Source organism: Budorcas taxicolor, chromosome 13, assembly GCF_023091745.1.
Source record: "Budorcas taxicolor isolate Tak-1 chromosome 13, Takin1.1, whole genome shotgun sequence".
NCBI lineage: Eukaryota > Metazoa > Chordata > Mammalia > Artiodactyla > Bovidae > Budorcas > Budorcas taxicolor.
Genome location: NC_068922.1, coordinates 67,237,848 through 67,262,158, shown reverse-complemented (window position 1 = coordinate 67,262,158; position 24,311 = coordinate 67,237,848). Strand labels below are relative to the sequence as shown.

At 46.8% G+C, this 24,311-nt stretch overlaps 1 long non-coding RNA gene and 2 other non-coding genes across 3 annotated transcripts; all 3 read left to right on the top strand.

Annotated features, from left to right (window-relative positions):
- Positions 1–11,834: 11,834 nt before the first annotated feature.
- Positions 11,835–22,405, top strand: LOC128058270 (uncharacterized). The gene is made up of 4 exons (XR_008200427.1): positions 11,835–12,008; positions 13,778–13,839; positions 17,186–17,240; positions 22,267–22,405. It is a non-coding gene; the product is annotated as an uncharacterized LOC128058270 (long non-coding RNA).
- On the top strand, positions 13,176–13,310 carry LOC128058983 (small nucleolar RNA SNORA71). Its single transcript, XR_008200571.1, has one exon. It is a non-coding gene; the product is annotated as a small nucleolar RNA SNORA71 (small nucleolar RNA).
- Positions 14,283–14,415, top strand: LOC128058982 (small nucleolar RNA SNORA71). The gene has a single exon (XR_008200570.1). It is a non-coding gene; the product is annotated as a small nucleolar RNA SNORA71 (small nucleolar RNA).
- Positions 22,406–24,311: the final 1,906 nt, after the last annotated feature.

Genomic DNA, 24,311 nt, shown 5'->3' with positions numbered 1-24,311 from the left:
GAGAAGAAACAGAAATTTTCATTGTTGCAATGAGAGAGGGGCTCACTAGATTCCGAAGTGTAAGAAAAATTCCATGTGTCTCAGTCAGCTCCTGGCTCCTGAGGGCTTAAAAAATGAGAAAAAGGACAATTGAAAGGATCTAAGCAAAGTGAAAGTCAATAAAACGACAAGAGTAGAAACTAAAATAGCAGAAAATGAGCATAATCATATGTAGAGCAACAGAGCCAAACAATTTTAGCAATGAGGAAGTTGGTACAGTCAGAGCAGAAAGTAAAAAAATGAGAGACAAATCTATTTGACTTTTTGCTCGTAAAATTTAAAACTTAGGTAAAATGAGCACTTTTCTGGAAAATATTTAACAGAATTGTCTTAAGGAAAAAATAGAAAACCCAAATAATTTCATAACACTGTAAGCAATTGAATCCGTAGTTAAGTCTTCCCACAAAGAAAACATCATAACCAAGTGCCTTAATAAGTAAGTTCTACAAAGCTTTACAATATTATACAGCCTCCTGGATAAGAGAAAAAGAGAAAACAGTTCTAAGTTCACATAATTCCCAAATCAGAAAAGGTTAATAAAATAAAAAATAAATTATAGGTTAATTTATTTAGAAATATAAATATCCTTAAAATATATTGGTAAATCTCAGGTAGAATCAGGCTTGGTCAGTGATAACAGGAAAGCAAAGGACCCAGCTCAGATTCAACTGCCTTTCGACTCCTTTTCCTTTCACTGTTCCCCACCCTCCACCCACTGTATCCCTGGGTATGGCCTGCCCGCCCAGTGAGCTCACCCAGGAAGAAGCAGGGTCTTGGCCAAGCATGCCAAGCAAGGCAAGCCACAGAGACCCTGAGATGTATGCACGCTCAACACCTAGGCATCTCTGCACGGTCAGTACCTCTCAACCCACCGATAAGGTGAGACACCTCCCAGATGCCTGACTCTTCCCCCAGCTACAAAAAGGTGGAAGTGCCTGTCCTTTGGCCTAGAAAGTAACTGAGAATTGAGAGTTTCAAGATTGTGGAGTTAAGGATTGCATTTCTCAGAAGTCCCTCTACTTCTTGCAAACCTTTCTCTTATTCTAGTGGACCTTCATGGGTTACACTGTCAGGTTTAGTTATTAATATCTTCCGCTTGTCCTCATGAAGCTTGTGGGAAAATTCCCCCCAAGTGTTGCTCTTTAAAGATATTTCCAGGGACTACTGTGGTGGTCCAGTGGTTAAGACTCCGAGTTTCCTAATGCAGGGACCAAGGTTCAATCCCTGGTTGGGGAGCTAAGATCCCACATGCTGTGCAGCATGGGAGGGGCAAAAAAAGATATTCCCAAGAGTCTTCATTAGAAGGGCCCACCATTTAAGGATTAGAATGGAGATTTTTTTGAATTCCCCCCTCCTTCAGGGTGGTAGAAAATAGGGTGACTCTGCAGGGCCAGAGAAGGATGTGCTAGGAAAACATCAAGTGTTTTCTATGTTCAACCAAGCATCCCTAACATCTCTGCTTCTCAGCAAGAGACTATAATATGAATGGCATGTCCATGAGTTGGGCAGTGCACAGCCTGCACCACCATATGTGGCAATCCTGCCTCCCTTCAGTAGAAGGTGGATGGATGTGCACTTCAGGACACACCCAGCATGTGTCCCCTTGCTACCTCACATGTAAGAAATGGAGTAAATGTAAAGTCGGAAGTCCACACACAGAGAGAGGGGGAGATACAGGACAGAGTGTCCTGGTAGCATTTCAGTCCCTGGTGTTTGTCACCTTGGAAGCTCGGTTCCACCTCTGCCCTTCCTCTTGTTCAATTATATAAGCTTCCCAATAATGTAATTCTTTGTTAGCATAAGTTAGATTTCTGTCTCCAACACTCCTGGCTAAAAGCCCATAAATGGCCAATTATTAAGGTATTCCACCAGTGGCATGGAGCATGGGAGGTTGGCAGTTGCCTGATGCACTGTGTGTGCTTATCTCAGATGACTTTCTCATCTACAACACTGGCCTGCCTAACTGGAGACTGCGGCAAACAGGGCAGCATGTTGAAGTCTTGAAATCAAAGTATTGTGACAACCTTTGCTTGGGGCATTCAGATAACAGTCCATGCTCAGTGGCTTGGCCTTTTTTGTCAGTCCGTGATGTGTCTACAGACCTTAAAAACAAAACAAAATTGCAGTGCATGCTCTGCAAGCTCCTGAAGGGATGGATGTTTCAAGGGAGTCTACTGCTGCCGGGGATCTAACCAGAACAGGAGTAGGCTGATGACTAGGTCTGCCTGGAACAAGGCTCTTTCAGGAGTGGACACAGTGGGCTTAAGGAGGCTCTACGGGGAGCAGAAGCCACCAGCCACTTGCTACTGGTCATCAAAACAGAACAGTAGCAGCAAAAAGGGGGCAAAGGCACTGCTCTGCCAGTGAACCTTCTATTCATTCATTCAACACACAGTGAGTAAGTGCTTCCACTCTGTGGGCACTGTGCTAGTGGGTGTGGCCAGCAGATGACAATCACAGCCTGACTGGCAGGAAATTAAAAAAGGAACAACGAAAACTACCACCTAAACAATTCCCCAAACAACTGTTAAGATAATGATTTTTTCCCATAAAGGCACTGGAAAAGCCATGCCCCTTTTCAAATGCTGCTTTTTGTTTTTCTACTTGTATAATGACTGGGACTTCCCTGGTGGCTCAGACAATAAAGCATCTGCCTGCAATGCAGGAGACCCAGGTTTGATCCCTGGGTCAGGAAGATCCCCTGGAGAAGGAAATGGCACCCCACTCTAGTTCTCTTGCCTGGAAAATCCCATGGACAGAGGAGCCTGGTAGGCTACAGTCCATGGAGTCACAAAGAGTCGGACACAACTGAGCGACTTCACTTTCACTTCTTTCACTTAATGACTGGGAGGTATAGGGATGAATGAAAGAAACCCTTTGTGTCTGCCTCATTCCAAGCTTATGGTCTAATAATCCACCAATATCAAATTAGCTCTGTCCCACAAATGCAAGCATGGTTTTCTATTGGGAAGTCTAGTAATTTATCCCAGTGACATCAAGAGTGTGGTAGATATCTGAGAATCGGGAAGAAGACAAGATATGATGGATTGAGTTAGGACTCCTCAAAAGGTGTTATGTTGAAGTCGTTTAACACCTGGTACCTGGGAATGTGACCTGCCGTGGAAACAGTCTTTACAGATGTAATTAAGAGGTAAGTTAAAATGAGGTCACGTTGCAAGAGGGAGGACCATTAATCCAATATGACTGGTGTCCTTACAAGTAAGGAGAAAGGTACTCCAGGAGAATGCTGTGTGACTCCCAAGGTTGATGGGCACCACCAGAAGCTAGGGAGAGGCAAGGAAGAATCTTGCCCAGAGTTTCAGAGGGAACATGGCCCTGCCGTCACGTTGATTGTGGACTTCTAACCTCCAGAATAGTGAGAGAACACATTTCTGTCTTAAGCCACCCAGTTTGTGGCACTCTCTTATGGCAGCCCTGGGGAATAAATTCAATACACATAAAAAATTTTTTTCTCTTCCACATCTTACCTGTATTAGCAAGCTACTTAATCTTTCTGAATCTCAGTTTCTTGACTCTAAAGTAGATCGAATATGCAAAATGGAGCAGCTGCTGTGTTAAAAAAAAATTTTTTTTGGCTGCGCCATGCAGCTTGCAGATTCTTAGTTCCTTGACCAGGGATCGAACTCAGACCACAGCAGTGAAAGCGCTGAATCCTAATCACTAGGCTACCAGGGAACTCTCTGGTGCAGCCGCTGGGGCAAATAGTGTGGTGGTTGCTCAAAATATTAAAAATGGAATTGCTGTAGGATCCAGTGATTTCACTTACGGATATATCCTCAAAACAACTGAAAGCAGGGTCTTTAAGGGATATCTGTCCCCCCATGTGCATGGCCATATATGCACTATAGCCAGAAAGAAGCCACTCAAATGTCCACTGATGGATGAATGGATAAATATGATGTGGTCTATGACATAATGGAATATTATTCAGCCCTCAAAAGGAAGGAAATTCTAACAAATGCTACAACATACATGAACCTTAATGATATTATGCCAAGTGAAATAAACCAGTTATAAAAGGACAAATACTGAATGATTCCAGGCTTCCCTAGTGGCTCATTGGTAAAGAATCCATCTGCCAATGGTGGAGACACAAGAGATGTGGGTTTGATACCTGGTCCGGGAAGATCCCCTGCAGAAGGAAATGGCAACCCACTCCAGTGTTCTTGCCTCGGAAATCCCGTGGACAGAGGAACCTGGCGGGCTACAGACCATGGGGTCCCAAAGAGTTGGCCATGACTTAGCAACTAAAGAACAACAACTGAATGATTCTGCTTATGCAAGTTTCCTTGATTAGTCCAATTCAGAATCAGAAAGTAGGATGGTGGTTGCCAGGGACTGGGGAAAGTGGAGTTGCTATTGGATGGCTGTAAGTTTCAGTTTGAAAGATGAGAAGAGTTCTGGGGATTGACTGCACAAAGATGTGAATGTACTGGACACTACTGAGCTGAATATTTAAAAATGGCTAAGATGGTAAATTTTATGTTATGGTTATTTTACAATTCAAAAATTTAGGAGACTTCCCTGGTGGTCCAGAGGTTAAGAATCTGCTTTACAAGGCAGGGGACACAGGTTCGATTCCTGGTCCGGGAACTAAGATCCCACATATGCCTTGGAGCAACTAAGACATCAAGCCACAGCTGGAGTCAGTGCCCTGCAAAGAAAGATCCCACATGACGCAATGAGGATCCCGTGTGCCGCAACTGAGACTCGGCGCAGCCAGATGAATATATAAACATTTTTTAAAAATTAAAATAGGTAAAATAATGCATTGAAATATGTGAATACCATAAGTGCTTTTTTCAGTAGTTGATATCTTACATTAAATAGTAAACTAGTAATACATTTTAGCTATTATCATGGTTATCGTAATTTGATTAAAAATTAATATTCATTCATGCTGCTGCTGCTAAGTCGCTTCAGTCGTGTCCGACTCTGCGCGACCCCATAGACGGCATAAAAATTCTTAGAATTCTAAAAATAGAATATACATCATAAAACATTGTGCTTAGTCACTTCAGTCATATCTGACTCTGACCCAGTGGACTGTAACTCGCCAGACTCCTCTGTCTGTGGGATTCTCCAGGCAAGAATACTGGAGTGGGTAGCCATACCCTCCTCCAGAGGATTTTCCTGACCCAGGGATCGAACTCGCATCTCTTTTGTCTCCTGCATTGGTAGGCAGATTCTTTACCACAGAGCCACCAGGGAAACTGTCAGTCAATATCATACATAATGGTGAAATCATGGAGGAATTCTTCTATTTTTATCCTAGAAGCTCCAGAAAAATAGTCAGGGATGTCTGCTGCCCTTGGCCAGGATGACCCAAGATCATAAAAGTAAAGAATTGGGGACTTCCTTTGCGGTCCAGAGGCTAAGATTCTGCGCTCCCAACGCAGGGGGCCCAGGTTCCATCCCTGGTGAGGAAACTAGATCCCCCACAAACACCACAACAAGAGTTCACATGGCACAGCAAAGACAGAAGGTCCTGTATGCTGCAACTAAGACTCAGCACAGCCAAACAAACAAAGGCACAAATAAATAAATACTTTAAGAGTACAGAATTGATATCGTCAACTAGCATGGTGAGAGAGAATGAGCCAAAGTCAAATATTGTTATCCTGGAATGCTCAAGTATTCAGGCAAGATAGATAATGATTCTCAAGTCAGGAAAGTTTAAGTTAATTAGCCACAAACATCTCAGTTATTTAGTTAGCAAAGGAGGCCCAAAACTGCTGCTCAGGGAAACTGAAGTTAAATAGCTAAGACCATCCAGAGTCATTAGTCAAGAAGGTTGATTCAAGGATTGTCCACCGCCGAATGAAGGAAAGTCCAATGTCACCAGGCAAAATTACCAGTCTTTCTCTTGGGCTCTAGTCCCCCAGGGCCCAGCCTGCCAGTATCTGAAGGGAGAACGCCACCTCTTCTCCTGTTTGTCCCCATGGCAGAGGCCTGAGCTATATAAACCCTCAGTGAGCTCACACTGACTCCCTCTCCAGCATCAGTGGCCTTCAGCCCAGGACAAAAATGAACCAGAAGCCAGACTAGTCACAGGGAGGTTTGGAAGTCAGAGAACCCAGCTAGGGGGACCCAGGGAAGTGGGGGTGTGGAGACCTCGGTAGGAACTGACCCTGGTGGAGAGACCCTCTGTCTCATCTCTGTCCGAGCATCCAGTGAGGGTTTGGGGCTGCTGGAGACCCCCAAACAGGCCCAGACCTGGGCCACAGGACAGCAGAGGCCCTGGGCAGCTGGACTGGCCAAGGCTACCACTGGGCCTCAGTCCAAGCCTATTCCTCCTGAAAGACGTAGTAACAGAGCATCAATAAGGTGAGGAGGAGGAAGAGGAACAGAAAAATAAAAACTGCCAGTATGTTGTTCATTCTTAGTGTGGGGATGGAGCTTGGAGCTCCTGCAGGGCTCACCAGGCCAGCTGCTGACTTCCGGCCTAGACCCTGGGCATCACTTCCTTGGGACAATCTGTTTAGTCAGCTGAGACCTCATCTCCAAGCCCCACCCCCCCGCCACCCCACCCCAGGTCCAGGCAGCAGGAATCTCTCAGCCACTGTGAGGTCACAGACTCCAAGATGGCAGAACGTTGGCCTCCCAGTCACAGCCCTATCCTTTATAAATGCGATTAGTATTTTGAAAGTGAGACTTTTCATATGTCATCATAAAACATATATATTATATATATATATATTATATATATATATTTTGCCTCTCTCTTTGAACTTTCTAAATGGAAATATCTTTTCCCTATCCTTAGAAAAATATCAGGCAGTCCTCATAAGTTCTCTGATCCTTCTTAGGTAATAAGTCTTGTGTTACTAAAAATAGCGAACATGATTTCTATTCCATTAATTTAAATGTTCATCTCATATATTCATCATGCTTTCAGTGACTGTTGATAGTTAAGACTTCTCTGCTCTCCACCGTCTGGGACCAAGCATAGGGTGGGCTGCTGTCTGCTAGGAGGGAATGGGAACCTTCTCCCTTTACTTGCCCAGATGTGTTTCTAGTCACCAGTTTCTGCTCAGTCCTCCTACCCCCCAATTCCCAGTACCTCCAGGATCAGGTGAAATGAAGAGTGAGATGGGGGAACATTTCTCCCCAGGCTGGACCTGAAATTAAGGCTGTGCATTCTCCTTCGGCCCCTATTTCAAGGGTTCTTCAGCGGGCCTCCTCCTGGTGCCCTTTGACTGAACCCCATGTGGTGTGAACAGGCCCTCTTCTAGCAGGCTCTGTCTAAAGTAGAACCTCTTGGGCAGCAGGTAGCCAGTCCTAGCCCAGATTCTACACCTGCTAAAGGAGACAATGTACTGAGGAAGGGGTTGGGCACGGGTCACCTGGGGTTTCCAACGCTAGGTGACATTAATCAAGCTCCGAGGTGTTCCTGCTGGAGCTCCCGGTATGAGGATCACCAGAGAAAAAGGAACATCCTCCTACTCTTCCTCTTGGGGGCAAACGAGGAGGGACTATCTTAACACACAGAGCCCATGATTCCCTCTTTTTCATGCCTAACACTGTACTTTAAAATATATATATATATATATATATATATATATATATATATATATATTTATGGCTGTGCTGGTCTTCATTGCTTTGCACAGGCTTTCTCTCGTTGCAGAGAGCAGGGGCTACTCTCTAGCTGCAGTGCGTGGGCCTCTCCTTGTGGTGGTTTCTCTTGTTGCAGAAGACAGCTCTAGGGCATGTGGCTTCAGTAGTTGCTGTGCGCAGGATCAGTAGTTCTGGCACACGGGCTTAGTGGCTCGGCAGCACGTGGGATCTTCCCGGACCAGGGATCGAACTGGTCGCCCCTGCATTGCAAGGCAGATTCTTAACCACTGGACCACCAGGGAAGCCCCACTATACTGTTAATACCCTCGGATTAGAAGAGAGCATTGAGTCACAAGCAACCATTTTCCACTTATTTCTTCCTAAATTCTACATCTAACCCAATACACTCTTTGGAAGGTAGCTGCCATTTTGTCAGGTGGAACCTTCAAAAATTACAACCATGATTTGCTGTTGTTCAGCTATTCTTTCCTGTATTTTGGTGCCTCCTTGGTACCTCAGCTGAAATACCTATTTTAATATTTTGTTACACTAACAACAAGCATCAACCGCACCTTTTAGATGGCCAGCCTCCTCTAGAGACTGGGGATGCAGAAATGAACCCTCCCAGACTCCCTCCCTGGCATCACGGGCACAAAGATGCAGATTACCTAGGCTGGAATCATGGCTCTGACCTTTCCCAGGCTTCTGAAAGCAGCTTTCCTTTACTCTGCAGCTTAGAACTACGAGGCTCCTCGTCTGAGTGGCACAGGAGACCCAGCCCCTCTCAGGAGGTCCCAGGCTCGTGGCTGGGGCCTGCGGAAGGGACTTGCTATCAGTCTCCCACTTGCTGTTCCTCTCCTCTGGCTCCAAAGGGCTGATCAAAGCCAGACGGCCTGAGACCTGTTGGACACAGCAGCCACCAGGCCCATGTGGCCACAGAGCGCTGAGGATATCTCCAGTCCCAGTTGCAATGTGCTGTCAGCATAAAACATGCACTGATTCCAAAGACTATGCGCAAAGGAAAAGAAATAGTAAATATCTTATTAATAATTTAAAAATACTGGTTACACATAGAAATAATATTTTGATTATCTTGTATTAACTAAAATATAGTATTAAAATCAATTTTGCCTTCTAGGTACTTTTAAATTTTTTATTTATTTTTATTGAAGTATAGTTGATTTACAATGTTGTGTTAGTTTTTGGTATACAGCAAAGTGACTCTCTCTATATATATTCTTTTAAAATTTTTATGGATTTATTTACTCGGGCTTTCTCCAGTTTTGGAGAGAAGGGGCTAGTCTCTAGTTGTGGTGCACCGGCTTCTCACTGTGGCGACTTCTCTTCTTGTGAAGCATGACTTTTGGAGGACGTGGGCTTCAAGAGTTGCAGTACATGAGATCAGTGGTTGTGGCACACGTGCCCCGCCACATGCGGAATCTTCCTGGACCAGGAATCAAACTTGTGTCCTCTGCGTTGGCAAGCGGATTCTTAACCACTGGGCCACCAGTGAAGTGCACTATATTCTTTTTTATACTCTTTTCCATGATGGTTTATCACAGGACATTGAATATAGTTCCCTGTGCTATACAGTAGAACCTTGTTGTTTGTACATTCTACACATTTTTTTTTTTAACTTGGTGCTGGTTTAATCACTAAGTCGTGTCTGACTCTTCCAACCCCATGGACTGTAGCCTGCCAGGCTCCTCTGTCCATGGGATTCTCCAGGCAAGGATACTGGAGTGGGTTGCCATTTCGTTCTCCAGGGGATCCTCCTGACCCAGGAATTGAACCCAGGTTTCCTGCACTGTAGTCAGATTCTTTACCAACTGAGCTATGAGAGAAGCCCCCTCCCCTTTTTAATCTTAATTTTCTTTTCTTTTTTATTAAGTTTTATTGGAGTATAGTTGCTTAACCTTTTTAATGTGGCTCCTGGGAAATTTAAAATTACACATTCAGCCAGCATGGTATTTCTACTGGATAGCACTGCCTTTAGGCCCTTCAAATACAGAGCACTCTCTATGCCTCATAAATAATCCCATCGTGTCCTAAATAATCCATGGTGTCCTCACAGTGACAGAAACTCTGGACTTAAAAAAAAATACTTACGTAGAGCAATTACCATGCTTGGCCATCTGCTCTGTGCTATGTCCTTGATGTGCACGGTTTCATTCAATCCTCACAGCAACGTTATGAGGAGGGGAGCTCTGACTCTGCCCATTTTCCAGAAAGGAAAACTAAGGCTGGACAAAGTTAGGTCATAGCCACACGGAGAGTGAGGGCAAGAGCAGGAGGCAGGAGGGCACCAGTGCTGTGTGCACACTCGGCTCCTCAGTCTAGTGTCCTACCAGCCACAGCATCCCCGTCCCTCCTCAGGAGACCCCCGAGGGTCTCACAGTCTTAGAACTGCACCAGCTCCTCCCAGCTACAGAAGATGGAGTGCTTTCACCCTCAGACACCACCCCCAGCCGTCTCCCTCTTTGTTGCATCAGTCAATGCAAACATGATTATGTCCTTCTTGATCAAAAGCAGCTTCAAGGCTCAGTTCAGTTCAGTCGCTCAGTCGTGCCCGACTCTTTGCGAGCCCATGAATTGCAGCACACCAGGCCTCCCTGTCCATCACCATCTCCTGGAGTTCACTCAGACTCACGTCCATCGAGTCCGTGATGCCGTTCAGCCATCTCATCCTGGGTCGTCCCCTTCTCCTCCTGCCCTCAATCCCTCCCAGCATCAGAGTCTTTTCCAATGAGTCAACTCTTCGCATGAGGTGGCCAAAGTACTGGAGCTTCAGCTTTAGCATCATTCCCTCCAAAGAAATCCCAGGGTTGATCTTCAGAATGGACTGGTTGGATGTCCTTGCAGTCCAAGGGACTCTCAAGAGTCTTCTCCCACACCACAGTTCAAAAGCATCAATTCTCTGGCGCTCAGCCTTCCTCACAGTCCAACTCTCACATCCATACATGACCACAGGAAAAACCATAGCCTTGACTAGACGGACCTCTGATGGCAAAGTAATGTCTCTGCTTTTGAATATACTATCTAGGTTGGTCATAACTTTTCTTCCAAGGAGTAAGCGTCTTAATTTCATGGCTGCAGTCACCATCTGGAGTGATTTTGGAGCCCCCCCAAAATAAAGTCTGACACTGTTTCCACTGTTTCCCCATCTATTTCCCATGAAGTGATGGGACCAGGTGCCATGATCTTCGTTTTCTGAATGTTGAGCTTTACGCCAACTTTTTCGCTCTCCTCTTTCACTTTCATCAAGAGGCTTTTTAGCTCCTCTTCTCTTTCTGCCATAAGGGTGGTGTCATCTGCATATCTGAAGTTATTGATATTTCTCCCGGCAATCTTAATTCCAGCTTGTGTTTCTTCCAGTCCAGTGTTTCTCATGATGTACTCTATATATAAGTTAAATAAGCAGGGTGACAATATACAGCCTTGACGGACTCCTTTTCCTATTTGGAACCAGTCTGTTGTTCCATGTCCAGTTCTAACTGTTGCTTCCTGACCTGCATACAGATTTCTCAAGAGGCAGGTTAGGTGGTCTGGTACATGCTAGGCTTATCTCCTTGTCATCCTCACGTTCCAGTTGCAGGTCATCAGAACACTATTTTAGTCTGGCGAAGTCCTAATGAATCCACAGTCAGAATTCATTCATTTGTTCAACTGAGCCAGCCTCGAAACTAGGTACTCTGAATACAATGGTAAATCAGATTAAGACCCCTATTGTCCAAACTCAACACAGTCAACACGAGCTCTTGCTAATAGCAGTTCCTGTCTTAGGCTCCCTGGTAAAGAATCTGCCTGCCAAGCAGGCAGGTTCAATCCCCGGGTCGGGAAGATCCCCTGGAGGAGGAAATGGCAACCCAGTCCAGGATTCCAGCCCAGATAATCCTAGGGACAGAGGAGCCTGGCGGACTACCAGTCCAAAGGGTTTCAAGAGTTGGACACGATTTAGCGATTAAACAACAACAGGTAGAAGAGTAACCATTCCTACAGATTAATGACAAATCAGTGACAACAAACAGAACACAAAGAAAAGCAGAGCAGATGAGGGAACGTTACTGCCAAAATTCCAGGCTGCTTCTGGAAATTACCCAGTCATGCAAACGCAGAACTTGGACTCCGCTCCACAAGAGGGCGCTACAAAACCGCTTGCGCGGAATCCACCCCGGGCAACGCCGCTCTAGGCCACAAGCCCCGTTTCAGCTGCATTTCCGCCGTCGCTGTGCGCGTGGAGGCGGTTCTTGCCCCTTTGTCCACGTTTCGTCGTGGATCCCACGCCATCTGCACGTATCCGGGTTCCATCCGCGGACATCGGTATCTTCCCGCACTGTTGGCTTTGTCTCCGCCGCTCTCCCGCGCCGTCTGGTCGTGGGGCACCCCGGGTGAGTCCTCTGCGGGAAGCGCCGGGCACGTGGTCCGCTCCCTCCCCAGCCCAAGGGGAAACAGACCCGAGCGGGGAGCACAGGCCGCAGGTCGCCTCAGAGCCCTCCGCTCCCGGTTCCGAGCCCGTCCCCTGAGCATGTGGGTCTCTCGGGACTCGTCTTCTCGACAGAAGGGCCTCTGGTCGTCTGGCCTCCGGCCGGCGCCGCTTCGGAATATGGGGGTCCCCTGGCCTCACCCATCTGTGGGGAAACTTGGGCTGGCCGACGGTGAAAAGCGGGTCAGGGGATGCGTGGGCCCCAGGTCTTGCAGGGAGGTTCTTGGGGAGCCGGTGTGAACCGCACACGTGCTGCGCCAGAGCCGCCCGATCACATCCCATCACCTCCGACTCCAGTGTTTCATCCCTTGCAGCCGCTCCTCGGTTGCCGGGCAGATAACCTTCGTGACCGTTAGCCCATTTCCCCTCGGTAACCTCTAAGGGAAAAGTGTTCAAACCTCCACTTTGAGAAAGCCCCCAGGGCCCTAGAAGGGTTCGCACTGAAGGCCTTCCCCTCTCTTTCCGGGCCAGGCCCTGCGCAGCTGAAGACCCTGCCTCGGGCGGCTCCCCATCCCCTCCTGCAGGACCCTGACCCGCACTGCCTGCCGCGCCCCCGCCGTGTCCAGGGACTGAGCTACTGCAGAGGGGATGGTTCCTGGGCTTGAGGGTTCTGGGACCTGCCTTGCAAAGTCCTTGTGCAGGAGGATGGGGTGGATTTGGGGGCCAGAAAGGCCAGAGTTCGGATCCTGACTCAGCCCCTCATTAGCCCGGGAACCAGGGATGAGTTCCTTTATTCTCCTGAACGTTCCTTTCCTTCAAGGGGGAAAATGGCAATCACTCCGGAAGGGCAGAGGCCTGGTCTGTGTTCTTTTTATTTGAACTCACAGTTCTTGGCATGTAGTGGGTCCTCAGTTGGTATTTGTGGGGTGGATGAGTAATTGAGGCTTTTTTTTTTTTTAACCAGAAGTTAGTCTTCCCCCGGCTTCTTTTGACGGGGGCGGTGGAACCTTTTCAGGAAGTGAGGCTAGTGCCTGGGGTCCTGGGCCTGGCTGGGTGGCTTTCCCCTGCCTGGGTGGAGAGCCGGCTTCTAACCCGGGCCCTTCTGCCTGATTCCCCATCTGCCCTTCTCTGCCCCTGCATTCGAAAGTGATCGTGGGCTGCCTGTGCCTTGGTCATTGATAGTGCAGGGAAAGGAACTGCTGAAAGCATTTTCCCCGTGTTTGGAGGGTTCACTCCTGTCCCTTCTGAACTCTGGAGCTGTCACACACCTCCCCTCTCCTACTGCTTTTTTAGACACTTCCTGGCAGCTGATGTCAGTTGACTCCCTTCTGCCTGGCTCAGTGCTGGTTTCCGTGAGGCTTTGGGAAAGAATGTGGGTGGGTTCTGCCACTACAGTGGTCTTGTGACTCTGGTCTCTGGTCTCAGCAGCCCTAAGACCTTGTTTGCCACTGGATTTGTAGTGATTGCAGGCTGCCTGTGTCCTAGTTGTTGGTAATATGGGCCGAGGAAAAGTTGCAAGAATTTTTCTCATAATTCAGGTGATCCTTGCTTGTCCCTTCCAAACCGGACAGCCCTTTAGTTGCTGTGACAGTGGCCAAGCCCAACGTGCACTGAGGGTGTCGGGAGCCTCAGACCCGGCTTCCCCAGCATTCACACCCCGGGTTTTCCTGCTGCTGAGCATGATGGTTTCCTGTCCGGTTGGCTAATCACCTGCTGGCCTCTTGTCCCCTGCAGGAGTGTCACGTGGCTGCTTTGGGTGAGAGGTGTCCTCGGGGAGAGCCAAGACTGAGACCCAGGTAAGTGGTGTCCTGCTTGTTCTGTCCTGCTCATCCTCCCAGTTCTGTGCAGGCTGGGAGGCCAGAGGTGTGGGGAGTGAGGGTACAGTTGGAGGCCCGGCCCCTTTCTGCTGCTGAGAGCCCTGGGTGGAGGCTGCAGTGATGTTGAGAGGATGGAGGTTCACACCCAGTGACCAGCCGAGGGCTCTTCTGTGAGCCTGAGCAAGAGCTCTATATGGTGTTCAACCCTGGTGGTATGTACACTCACTCCTTCGGAACCCAGGGCCTCTCTGCGTTTCTGCCGTCAGTCTTCCCTTCGGCTCTTCGCAGGGACTGGGTAGATCTGCCGTCTTAGACTGTGAGTCTGGTCAGTGCTCCTTCTGCTGGTCTGCTCCTCGTCCAGGCCGCTTCTCAGGGTGCTGGCAGTGGCGTCTCTGCTCGGCTCCCTCACTGCCCTTCTCGGCCCCTGCATTCGAAAGTGATCGTGGGCTGCCTGTGCCCTGGTCATTGATAGTGCAGGGAGAGGAATTGCCGAAAGCCTTTCCCCGTGTTTGGAGGGTCCATCCTGTCCCTTGCAAACCCTGGCGCTTTCGTACATGTCTGTCTTTCCCCTGATTTGTGTTGCTTCCTGGCACCCAGTGCCGTGTGCTCACTGAGCTCCCCTCTTCCGGAGTAGGCCCCTGCCTCGGGTCTTTGGGCTGGTGGGGGAGGGCTCCCCTCCTGGAAGCTTTCTCTGCTTCCTCCCCGCACTGCTTCCCACATCCTCAGCCCCACCACCCAGCACTAACCCCGCCTAGGAAACTTGATTTGCTGGTTGTGCCCGTTATGCTGTGATCTTGAGGGCAGTGCCTCTTCTGACCTGACTATAGCAGCTGGTCATAAAAGGTGTGGGGGGGGGGACCAAAGAGGTAGAGATGCCCTATCTGTTGCAAGGAGATCGGACTCCTCCCATTGCGGAGGGTCAGGGCACCATGCCCTCCGGCAAGCCAGCCTGCTGGGTCAGCCTCCTTTCCTTCTTTCCTGGGTGTGTTGTTTCTCTAGCGAAAGGTAGGCTTACTGTTACCTGCCTTTAATCCTGCTGGGGGTGATTTTCTAGTAATAGACTGGACAGAGCACAGTGTTGTTGAGGATATATATGTACTTAATCCCTTATACTAGATGGTGGCCCCACGGCCCTCTCCCTGCAGCTGTTGGCCCTCCCAGTCCATTCTGGTCACTGCCAGTCAGCCACAGGCTGCTCCGCAAACCCTGACCTGAACATGTTTTTAATGAGGCAGATGTGCAGCAGGTTGATCACAGTTGCCCCACCAGACAGATGACACGACTCTGTGTAAGAGACATTGCCCCTTCTAGTCCTTTACCCCGCAGGAGACCACCAGGATGCCCTGCTCGGGCAACTCAACAAGCCTCCATACCTACCTGGGGACAGAATAAGATGCTCTGTCACCAGGCACAGGGAATAGCTTCTGTGCAGGGATCTTCAAACTCCCCCGAGAAAGTGTTTGTTGCTATGCTTGCCCTATTATCCTGCCAGAATTCTCCAGCAGAGCACCCAGAAGCTCACGACTGAATTGCATCTGGCTGTCTTAAATAAAAACGGGGAGATGCTGGGAGCTAACACGGGAGATCCCACCCATGACAAGGTCATGTGGGAGAGCCTGGCAGGCAAGGCAGGATCAGGACTCAAGGGACTCCCCATCCTCTCCCATGACAAGGTCATGCAGAAGAGCCTGACAGGGCAAGGCGGATCAGGTCTCAAGGGGTCCTCCGCCCGAGCATCTGCCCCAAAACCAAAATCTGTCTGTTTACTGTCTGCTATACTACACTCTTCTGACATTAACAGGGGCTATCCCCGACCACCTTTCTCTGGAAAATTAACTTAGAGCTCCAGTTAATAGTCTCCTGCATATAAAAGGAGTGTCTCAGCTCAAACCTCTCTGCTGGCAGTCTAGCTTGTGTGACAGGTTTATCCACACTCTTGCTACTACACATTGATTGTTTATAACATCTCAACCATACACAGCACAAGAGAGTTTGGAGTATTTTGAAAGTCTTAGTTAGCATAGGGCTTTTCTAAAGATAAAAATCATGTTGGTGAAGGGTTTCATTGCTGAGTTAATGATTGCCACCAGGCCTCCATATCCTCAGGCACCTGGGAGTGTATTAATCAATGTAATTGGAATGTAGAAAAAGAAATACAGTCGTTTTGATGTTAGCAATATTAGACTTTTGAGTTAATGAATTTTCTCTTTGTTAAAGGAGAAGGCAATGGCACCCCACTCCAGTACTCTTGCCTGGAAAATCCCATGGATGGAGGAGCCTGGTAGGCTGCAGTCCATGGGGTCGCTAGGAGTCGGGCGTGACTGAGCAACTTCCATTTCACTTTTCACTTTGATGCATTGGAGAAGGAAATGGCAACCCACTGCAGTGTTCTTGCCTGGAGAATCCCGGGGACGGGGGAGCCTGGTGGGCTTCTGTCTGTGGGGTCGCACGACTTAAGTGAGTTAGCAGCAGCAGTAGCAGTACTCCTCTTTCTCTGTTATAAGTCGTTTTATCCTTGCTATGTAAGAATGTAACTTTATCACTTTCTTAAGACTAAGCAGATTTCAGGAAAAACATCTTAAGGGAAAACAAGTTTTCTGATTAACCTTTATCAGTAGAAACAAAGGCTTGTGAGAACAAAGATATGCAAAGAACACTCTGTCTCTAGATAAGGGTCAGAGTGGCTGACCCTGCGTGACTCTGCTTCTTACATTTATCTCTATGTACAACTTAAAGTATAAAAGCTTCCCTGAAAAATAAAGAGATGGACCAGTTCCTCGAAAAACTGGTTCCCCCCGTGTCGTTCTTGCTTTATCTTTCTCTCACTCTCCTTTTCAGGCTGCTTCCTTGGCGCGCAGGGGCTCGCCGTGTTCACTTATTTGCCTGGGCTTCTAAGACCTGAACGGGAAGGTGCTCTGCGTCTTCACTCCTTCGGGAGACTGGGAGGGCGCCTGCGGCCTAGGTGAACGGTGCAAGTTCCTTGTCTGGAACTTCATTGGCTTTCTGCGTAAACCAAGGAATATCAGCCTCTTTCTCTCCTATATTTTCCTAACTGCTATATTCCTTCTTTATCTCTTTCTATGAAAGTGATGTCGCTCAGTCGTGTCCGACTCTTTGTGACCCCATGGACTGTACCCTACCAGGCTCCTCTGTCCATGGGATTTTCCAGGCAATAGCACTGGAGTGGATTGCCATTTCCTTCCCCAGGGGATCTTCCTGACACAGGGATTGAACCCAGGTCTCCCACATTGTAGACAGACGCTTTACCGTCTGAGCCACCAGGGAAGTCCTATCTCTCTTTATATCTCTAAATAAATCCTTTTAGGTCACTGACACCATCCCCCTGAGGATACCCTGGATCCAACTGGGGCTGGACTCTGGTAAGTGGCACCTGGAACAGGCTATCCGAAGGTAGGTCTCCCCCAGTGTGCAGTTTTCGGACAGCTAGGCCCCCACTCAGGGTGCCGCGGACCCCCCTGCATAAGATAGGTAGGGAAAGAGGGGTGGGAAGTTTGGGTTGAAAAGAAACCTGGTTGATAGGTTGAAAGAAACCTGAAGTGTTGATTCTTGCAGTATAAAACAAGAAATCTGTACTGAAATCTGAAATCTTTTTCTATAAAATTTCTGACATGGGTAACAGTGAATCTAAAGAAGGACAGCTTTTTATAGGAGTAATTTTGCAACTGTTAAACAAAAGAGGAATTAAGGTTAAGGAAACTAATGTTCGATGTTTTTTCACTTTTGTACAAGAGCAGTGTCCTTGGTTTCCAGAAGAGGGCACTGTTAACTTAGATACTTGGGAAAAGGTAGGGAAACAGCTAAAAACTTATTACACTCAGCATGGTCCGGAAAAAGTACCTACTGATACTTTTTCCTTATGGAATATGATTAGAGATACTTTAGATCCAGCTCACGAATCTGAAAAGGTACATGTTAAAGAGGGAAGTGAGGAGGAAGAGTCCAAGGCTGACTATCGACAGTTAAACATGCTGTCTGCCGTGAACACCGATAGTCATGCTGAGAACAGAGATGAAAAGAAAGATCGGCTTTCACCTCAAGATGAGGAAGATTCAAAAGAAGTGGCAGTTCGATATCATTCTGATGAGGATTCATCTTTTTTAGCTAAAGATTCTCCTAAGAGCCTAAGAGAAATATCCCCAACTAGACCATCAGTAATATTTAAACATCAGACAGTTAAAGGATCTCTAGAACAGGAGAAGAAAAACATGGGACGCCTTCGTTCCCCCATGCCTCCCCCTCATAGGGATGAGGGGCCTCCGCTAGCAGTTCCCTGGAGAAGGGTTCTCTCTAGCCCCGAGGATGAATTTGATCCCCACCTTGAGGCTTGTTTTAGCGATAGGGGAGAAACCCCCTACTGGGAACCCCTTCCAATGAAAATGATTAAAGAACTCAAACAGGCTTGTGCCTTGTATGGGGCTACAGCCCCGTACACTATAACAGTATTAGAGGCCTTAGCAGCCAGATGGATGACACCCCATGACTGGAACACAGTTGCTAAAGCTTGTCTGTCTAGAGGGCAATATGTACTTTGGAGAGCTGAATATGAAGATCTTGCCCAAAAACAGGCTGATGCTAACCAAAAATATGGCCCAAGATATATTGTAAAAAGTATGTTGACAGGGACTCATGAATTTGGAACACTAAGAGAACAGATGGGATTAGACAGAAGAACTCTAGATCAAGTAACCGCCTGCAGCCTCGGGGCTTGGCGACATTTGCCTCAAGGGAAAGAATCAACCTTTTTTTTAAACATTAGACAAAAACCAGAAGAGCTATATGAGGACTTTATATCACGACTTACAGAGGCAGTTTACAGAGTAATTTCCAATTCTGAGGCAGCTGAAATACTGATAAAACACCTGGCATTTGAAAATGCTAACTCTACCTGCCAGGCCGTTCTACGTCCTATAAAAGAATCTGGACAAATAGAAGATTATATCAGACAGTGTGCAGACATAGGACCAGCAGTGATACAGGCCATTGCCATAGCTGCAGCCATAAAGGGAAATTCTTATCAACAGGAAGTACAATCCTTTTTTGCAAGCAGGAATAACCTGTCAAAGAGTCATTCCAGTAATCCAGGCCAGAATACTAGTTTATCCAAGGCCTGCTACTCTTGCGGACGGGAGGGACACTTTGTCCGTGCTTGCCCCCAAAAAGCAGCTGGTTCTTCTATGCCAAATCCTGCCTCCCTGGCTGCGGCTCCTAATCTTCCTAAGGTTCTTTGCCCTCGTTGTCAGAAGGGATATCACTGGGCAAAGGATTGTAGATCAAGATTCCATAAAAATGGAACCTTGCTAGTTCCTGACCAGCAGTTGGGAAACAGGTTGAGGGGCCAACCTCTGGCCCTGACAATGATTGGGGCAACAACGCTGAACCCATTCATACCCTTCATCCCATCGCAGAACTCATCAGAGCAACCGCAGGCAGCGCAGGACTGGACCTCAGTTCTGCCACCTCAACAATATTAATGCCAGATAGTCCCACTATAAAAATCCCTACAGGGGTTAAAGGTCCATTACCGACAGGCTTGGTAGGAATTACATTAGGCCGAAGCTCCTTAGCTATGCAAGGTTTGACAATTATCCCTGGAGTGATTGACTCAGATTATACAGGAGAAATTCAGATAATGATTTCACCCCCAACTAAAACTATTCAAATTTGGCAGGGACAAAGAATAGCTCAACTTTTACTTTTGCCCTACTACACTGCTATGGGACACACTGCTACTCAAAGGGAAAGGCAGGAAAAAGGATTTGGGTCCAGTGATATGGCCTTTTGGATAACAGAAATTACTCAGAAACGCCCCATGAAAAATATCCTGGTCAGTGGCAAGTCTATTTTGGGGCTATTAGATACAGGAGCGGATGTCTCTCGCATCGCTGGGAAAAACTGGCCCAGCTCCTGGCCCACGCATACTACTGAAAATGAGTTGGTGGGGTTAGGGAGAGCCCCCGCAGTAGTCAAGAGTGCAAAAATATTAGATTGGCAGTTTGAGGATACCTGTGGAACTTTCCAACCCTATGTAGTTCCTTCGTTCCCCTTTACCTTATGGGGGAGGGACGTGCTGTCTCAAATGGGAGTGCTACTTTTTTAGCCCTGATGATAAAGTGACCTCCCAAATGCTCCATATGGGCTATGATCCATCAAAAGGATTGGGTAAACAACAGACAGGAATAATTGAGCCAACTTGCCTGACCCCTCGACAGCTACATACTCGATTGGAGTGTCTGCCAGGAGCCAGCGTGAGGAACTCCGCCTGTGGCAAAGAGAAAAACAGAAAAGGAAAAATAATCATGATAAAAAGGATTCCACAAATAAAAATGTTTATTTTATGGCCAGATAGAACATTTTTGTCAGCAATGTCCTGCTAAACAGAGACAACAAGCTGTGCCAATCAACCCCAGGTAGCTCAGGACTAGACCTCAGTTCCACCACAGCAACAATATTAACCCCTGACGTGCCGGTTACTCAGATTCCAGTGGGAGCGGCTAGCCCCCTGCCTGAGGACATTTTGGACTTGTGCTAAGATGTAACTCACTTTCTTTTCAAGGAATTTCGGCGGTGCCTGGTGTAGTAGATTCTGATTATACTAAGGAAATTAAAGTTTTGATCTCGCTGCCTGCTAAAACTGCAAATTAATAAAGGTCAAAGAATAACACAGCTTTTGCTTTTACCTTAACAGACAAGAAAAACCTTGACTTCTCAAGGTAGAGGCCCCAGAGGATTTGGATCTAGTGATCTAGCTTTTTGGGTGCAGGAAATTACTGCTTCTAGGCCTTTGAAAGATCTTTTAATTCAAAAAAATAAAAATGTCAGGGCTGTTAGACACAGATGTCTCTTGCATTGCTGGGAAAGACTGGCCAGCTCCTGGCCAACACATACTACTGAAAGTGAGTTGGTGGGATTAGAGAAAGTGGTATGTGGAGTGGGAACGCCGCAGAAGAAAAGGTGAGGGAGAGTTTAGAACCTTTGGGAGTAGTGAGTTCCCCGTTGCTGGAGGTATTCAAGCAAAGATTAGATGGTTGCTTGTCACCTAAAGAACTATAGACCTGATTTAGGTTACGGAAGGATAACTGGAGAAGCTTATAAAGATATTGTGCAACACTTCACTTGCTTCTTATATTTAGGTCTGCCGAAAGTTTTGAAAACTGATAATGCCCCTTTGAAGCTGCGGAGAGATTGTTTACTAACTTTAAATGATTTCCAGAAATTATTAGGAGATATTAATTAGATACGCCCACATTTAAAACTGACTACTGCAGATTTAAAGCCTTTGTTTGACAGCTTAAAAAAAAAAAAGCGATCCTAATCCCAGTTCTAAGGGAAAGTTGATTAGTGAGACAGAGTCAGCTCTTGTGGATGAGGCTTTAAATGAGCAGTTAATTAGGATTGTGTGAAGTCGCTCAGTCGTGTCCGACTCTTTGTGACCCCATGGATGGTAGCCTACCAGGCTCCAGGTCCATGGGATTTTCCAGGCAAGAATACTGGAGTGGGCTGCCATTTCCTTCTCCAGGGGATCTTCCCAACCCAGAGATCGAACCTGGGTCTTCTGCATTGCAAACAGATGCTTTACTGTTTAAGCTACTAGGGAAGTGAACTGACATACGTAAATGCCATGATCTTTCATAAGATTATGGTCTCAAACTGGTGGTAGACTGATACTTCAGATTAACAGTGCTGGGTAAAAATGGTGACTAGTTATGGATAACTGTGCTGATGCCTCAAAAAAATCAGACACAGAATTGCAGTATGATGGCAGTTCTACCTGTGGAGTATAGAGGAAAAAGAAGTGAAAACAAGAACTCGGACATTCATAGGCCTGTGTTCATAGACCTATTAATTAGGATTAATATTACCAAAAGGTGAGATTAAATTACTCTTGCCACAAAACATACACCTACAGGATGCTTGTGACAAGAAGGCCCATTGGTTCCATCTACCAGTGACCACAAGAAAAATAGTTTTATCCCAGCTTGGTGGCACAATTAATTATATTATTAAAAAAAAAAGTGTGGAACTTTTTGGAAAAGAAGTAACAAATACAGCAATTCCATTCAATAAGGATCAACTGCAAGTCTTTTACAAAATAGTGATGATTGGCAAGTTGCCCTGATAGATTTCAGGGGTCAAATTTTGTTTCATTTGCCCTTAAGTTCCCCATTGCATTTTTTGAAAACACATCCAGTAATTTTTCTGAAAATTTTTCTATTCAGCCTTTGAAAGGGGCTATGACTTGGCCTCTGGTTAAGTGAAAAGATCTTACAGGAGAGTCGAAAGGGCCAGCTATACTGCTAACTTGTGGGAGAGGGTATGCTTGTATTTTTCACCAGGGTGCTGAGTCGCCAATTTGGATCCCGGACAGACTGATTTGCCATGTTGCAGTCCCTCAGGCACCTGGTTCCTCCACTGCTGCGACCACAAAAAAGAGAAAGGGCACTCCTCTGCCCCTGCCTCCGCCGCCCACCTGAAAAGTCCATCAGACTCTAAGACAACCGGCAGCAGAGATCCCAGAAGAACCACCCACTGAGCAGAGGTCATGGCTTTACATAAAAGACCGTGATCCTCCTTCAGTTCAGTTCAGTCGCTCAGTCGTGTCCGACCCTTTGCGACCCTATGAATTGCAACACACCAGGCCTCCCTGTCCATCACCATCTCCCGGAGTTCACTCAGACTCACGTTCATGGAGTCCATGATGCCGTGCAGCCATCTTATCCTCTGTCGTCCCCTTCTCCTCCTGCCCCCAATCTTTCCCAGCATCAGAGTCTTTTCCAGTGAGTCAGCTCTTCGTATGAGGTGGCCAAAGTACTGGAGTTGATCCTCCTTAATCTTAGAGAATTCAGCATTAGTAAGAGCAATTACTTCTGTTACTGTTACTATTATCTTAGTGCTACTGTGGCAGCAATATCGTTGACTCAACAAGTGCAAATGCCCAATATGTTGAAAAATCATATTTTAGGTGTTTGGAATAGCTCAGGTATTAGTTTAGATTTAGGGAAGCTTCATAATCAGATACAGACCATGGAACACTCCTGATTAGATTTTACTGCTGCAGGAGAAGCCAATGACTTTTTCCATACATTCTCTAACTTCATTTCTGGAAAGACTATTCTGTCTACTGTTTTTAGTTATGTTTCTGTGGGTGCTCTAATCTTGCTCCTCATAATCATTCTTCCTTGTATTGTCAGGATTCTTTGGCAGAGAATTCAGAAGCTCGTGACTGAGCTGCCTCTGGCTGTTTCAAGAAATAAAAAAAGGGGGCGATGCCGGGAGCCTGCGTGAGGAACTCCGCCTGTGGCAAAAGTCATGAGGAAGGAGGCTCGGCATACGCAAAGGCGGGATCGAGCCTCAGGAGACCCCCTGTTCCCGAGCATCTACCCCTGCCCAGAGCCAGCACGGGAGATCCCACCCATGACAAGGTCATGTGGAGAGACCTGATGGCACGGCGAGTCAGGTCTCAAGGGGTCCTCTGCCTGAGCATCTACCCTGAAACCAAAATCTTGTCTGTTTACTGTCTGCTATACTATACTCTTCTGACATTACAGGGGGCTATCCCCGACCACCTTTCTCTGGAAAAAGTTAGCTTAGAGCTCCAACTGGTCTCCTGCATATGAAAGGAGTGTCTCACCTCAAATCCCTCGATGGCTCTCTAACTTGGCTGACAGTTAGAGACTTTCACAGCTTGTGATTGTTTACAGCCCCTCAACCGCGAGAGGCATGCAGCTTAAAACATCTTAAAGATACAGAGCCTTTTCTAAAAAGCAAAAAATTATATTGGTGATGGGTTTCACTGTTGAGTCAATGACTGCTGCCAGGCCTCCATATCCTTTATCTTTTAGGCACCTGGGAGGGTATTAATCAATGTAATAGGGATGTAGAAATAGGAATATAGTAGTTTTGATGTTAGCAATACTAGACTTTTGAGTTAGTGAATTTTCTCTTTGTTATAAATCACTGTACTCCTCTTTCCTTGTTATAAATTGCTGTGTCCTTGCTATGTAAGAATGTAACTTTATTTAGTGCTTTCTGAGAGTGGCACCAGATTTTGGAAAAAGAACAACACTATTAAGGCAAATAAGTTTTCTGGTTGACAGACCCTTATCAGAAAAGGGCCGTAAAATGCTAATTGGCCTTCTGGCCAGAAGATGATGTAAATCACCTAAGACCTGTGTATACAGCCAGGTATGCAGAGAGAAAGCCTGGTCTCGATAAGAGTCAGGGCTGCTGATGCTGCATAATTTTGTATTATCCACTGATCTCTGTGTACAACCAAAAGTATAAAAAGCTTGCCTGAACAATAAAGGATGGGCCAGTCTCTGGAATGACTGGTTTCCCCCGTGTCGACTTTCTCTCTCCTCCCTCTCCCTCCCTCTCCTTTTCAGGCTGAATTCCCATCTGGAGCGTGGAGGCTCACCACTTCTACTTACTTG